At 30.8% G+C, this 3,960-nt stretch overlaps 2 non-coding genes across 2 annotated transcripts; both read right to left on the reverse strand.

The window, feature by feature from the left end:
* Window positions 1–3,124: 3,124 nt before the first annotated feature.
* Window positions 3,125–3,217, reverse strand: LOC129890891 (small nucleolar RNA SNORD96 family). The gene has a single exon (XR_008767079.1). It is a non-coding gene; the product is annotated as a small nucleolar RNA SNORD96 family (small nucleolar RNA).
* A 242-nt stretch (window positions 3,218–3,459) lies between these two features.
* Window positions 3,460–3,631, reverse strand: LOC129890908 (small nucleolar RNA snoR143). Its single transcript, XR_008767092.1, has one exon. It is a non-coding gene; the product is annotated as a small nucleolar RNA snoR143 (small nucleolar RNA).
* Window positions 3,632–3,960: the final 329 nt, after the last annotated feature.

Genomic DNA, 3,960 nt, shown 5'->3' on the forward strand with positions numbered 1-3,960 from the left:
GACTATATTTTAACATAACACTGCCAAATTAATTATTATTAGGGAAAAGAAGAAAATATGTGCAATCAAGTTGTATGTGTAGCTTTCTTCGAAAAGTTGTACGCATGATCTAAACAAATTTCGTATTATTCGAATTATAGTGTAGAAGACAATGGAATACGAAGACCATCGTGTGAATAATCTTTGTTTATGCTTGAAGACTTAATTCGCGATCACGATCACGCTTCAAGAGATAAGTACCAATTTTATGTTTGATTGAAATTTGTGATTATTGTGTTGTCTATATTAAATGCAAGCATAATACTAATAACATTCAAACTCACTCTTCAATTATACTATTGTCGCAATATAATTAACCTAATTATGAATCGGATTTGAATATCACTAAGAACCATATAAAGGCGATTAAGAAAGTAAGGAATTACCACCGACCTTTATAATATTTTAATTTTAAAAAAGAATATTAAATAATGTGGAAATATAAACAAATATAGAAAGCAATTAAATGATCAATGCAACAAACAAGGATACAAAGGAAATTACTTTCAAGTAGTGATTTAATGTATTTCACAATTTTACAAATAAGAGCGAGTTTATGTTATTTGCCTTCAAATAACAATTCTATATTAGTTTTTCGAACGCTAACAAGACTCCTAATTAGTTATTTCTATCACAATTATCAGGGCTAATTCCCTCCGTAATACCCTCACAACATACATGTGACCGACAATAGTTGATTTTCTTGTCTTTTAAACTTTGCTCTAACACGGAGAGTTTTTATTATAGTCCAAAAATTCTTATTTGTAGAACAAACAAGATAAAACGATCTATAAATCAATATAATTTCGTAATCATCTGTAGTAGAATCATAACACAACAGGCAAGCATTAGGAGTTGTGGAGAAATTATTCAAATATGGACACACAAAAAGTTTGCGTTGTCTTATTGATGGATTCCACAAAACAAAATTAGGGTGTCAATGGGATGGTTCAGTCGGTTATTTTTAAAAAATTATATCATCTCTTTTTTTTTTTTGGATATTTTACAATTTATAACCAAAATTAGATTTTTTAAAACTATTCTAATCATATTGGTTTTTTTAGGTATCGATATAATTCAGTTAATTTTCAATTTTTTCTTGCTTATAAAGTACACTATTATTAAAATAGTTTTTTCGCAAGTATGTTCAAAGCACTTCAATTCTTCACCAAAAAGTCAAGAATGTAAAACCTTGTTGCCGTATTATTTGATCTTAAACACTTAATAGAAGTGCTTGCATAAATTTTGCCATATTATTTTATGAAGTATCTATTATAATATCTTTTAATTTTAAATCTAATAAATCAAAAGATAATTAAAAAGTAAAAACCCAATATCACCCGATCACCAGTCTAAGACCTAAATTATATTTATATTTGAAAAATGTTATAAAATATATTTATATATTAAATTTAACATCTTGTAAATATATAAATATATTTACATGCATGTAAGGTTATTCATTTTGCGTCGATTTTTTTTTAGCTTTTATATAAATTAAAAAGACAATCCCAATTATTCAAAATAGTTATACACTTACATAAAAATACACAATTTTATTTAAAAAATGAGATAAATCAATTCGATTAGATTCTATCAATTTGATCATATCGAATTTTTCATATTCTTTTCGCACCTTTATATCAATCCATCATGTGAGCATATGATATGAGAACTCTTCGGAGGGAGAAGTTGCTTTTCCATGACAATTTTGGGATTTTTCAATTCTATAAAGTTTATTTCGTTAACGTCGTGAGAATAAGCACATCTTCGTTTATGTAACAAGAACTTTAGGCGTCCCAAAGCTCTGGAATGATCCCAATGGTCTTAATTGAATTTATCGTCGAAGATTATAATATTCTACGTCATTAATAACCAACTCATTTTTTGATTAGTTCGCAAAAAACGTTTTCTGCTACACAAGCATTATTAGATGTGATTTATCTAATTTTGGTTATCAATTGGCACAAGACTTAATTGAAATGTTTTAGTAAAATATACGGACAACTTTAAATAATTATCGATAGATAAGTTCTCTAACACCACATTAACTTGATTAACTAATTATGTGTGAATTATAGAAGTTCATATTTAATGTATAATTTCAGAGTGTACATCGTGTGCCATTTCAATCCGTTTGGCTTGATTGAGCATACAAGCAAGAGTATTTAGCTATTGATCCATATGTAATATGGACAACAGAAGAATGTATATCTCATGGCCAAACCCAAATGGTAATAGCAGAGACTCTGCTCCCCAGGGCGATAGGATATGAGATCGCCCCTTTCGGATTAAGCAGAAGAAAATCAACTGCCACTCAACAAAAGGGGCTTGCTCTGTGATGATTTTTTCCATTTGGGTCATACAAGTACCACAGAAACTTGTCCCAATTCAATAAAAATCTCATCACATCCAAAGAATACAAAACCCAATATTTGATAATAAACTGATTCTGCAATAGGATATCAGCCACAACAGGATAGTCTTCACTTGTTAAAAGCAAGAAAAGACTTGAAAGACATGGTAGCTATACAAATATAGCTTATGTTTTACGTTAAGTACTATTGTTGAATTTATCTAAACAGCACTTGACTGTCCATAAGCACAAAACTATTCAAAATCCCAGAGACTGCAATAACTCAAAAATCCAAAAAAAGACTAACTTTTTTCATTTCTCAACCACAAATCTCAAAACAATAAACTAAAAATTAGCCCAAAACCCATAAGCTATCAGTCTTTCTTCAACTTAATACCCAAGACTACAAAAGAAATACACCCAAGAATTCCAGAAAAGATTAAGGGGTCATTTGGTACATGGTATGGGACAAGCAAGGATATCTCAAAGGCTGTGAAATGAGATTATTTTATGCTACCTTCTATGTGATATAGTAATCTCACCACTTTATTATGGTACAAATGGTGGAATAAAATAATTCCAAAATTAGCTACTAACTCAAATCAAACATGAAATAAAAGATAATAACAAATTTTATCTCGAGATTATTATTCTTATCCCAATTACCAAACAAAACCTATTACCATAAAGCAAAACCACCCAAAGAAACTATTTAAGCAAATAGGAAACTGGCTTCAGAATTGCAGAATAAACAGCAAGGCCTATGGGGCCATTCAGTCCCGAAAGATGGTGTTCTTTTAATATAGATTTCCTCACCAGCCAATATTAAACCACAAAAACAACATTTTATCACACGAAAAAGCAATGCAAATTAATAAACTTTTGGAATATGTTTCTCATGGACAATCCCAAGAGATAATAGCAGAGACCCTGATAAACAAGGCGATAGGATATGGAAACACACATGGGTCATACAAGCATAGCAAACAAACTCGCCCCATTTCAAAATTGAACCATCACGACTTCAAAAAATAAATAACAGAAACAAAGTGAGAAAATCAGAAAATTGTGAGATGAAATTAGTAGACAAGTACCATTGTAAATGGAACCCATCTGTGGATTCATCTCAGCGGTTGTCTGGCCGCCGCTGATTAAGGTCAGCATTTCCTCTTTGCACTATCGCTCAAGGCTCCGCTATTTCAATAAATTTTAGCATAAGCCTTTATGCGTGTGCAGTTATTCTCATGCTTAGAGCTATAAATGTTGCAGAAAAAATCTATGGAAGCACTGAGGACATTGGGAAGCCATTGATGGAAATGTTACAGAAAAAAACTATGGAAGTACTGAGGACATAAGGAAGCCATTGATAGAAAAAAAAATTGATTGGGGAATGGAAAACCCTAGAATGATAAATGCGGATAAGGAAGAGAGAAGATTTAAATAGAGTTTTTGTTTCTAGTGATATCTAATGGGCCAAATTGTTGGATAATTTGAGATTTGGGCTGATAATGGTTAGATTGGGGAGATTTGCAGGCCCAAATGCACATATAACCGATTTGAGAAAA

The sequence above is a fragment of the Solanum dulcamara genome, chromosome 5, assembly GCF_947179165.1.
Source record: "Solanum dulcamara chromosome 5, daSolDulc1.2, whole genome shotgun sequence".
Classification (NCBI taxonomy): Eukaryota; Viridiplantae; Streptophyta; class Magnoliopsida; order Solanales; family Solanaceae; genus Solanum; species Solanum dulcamara.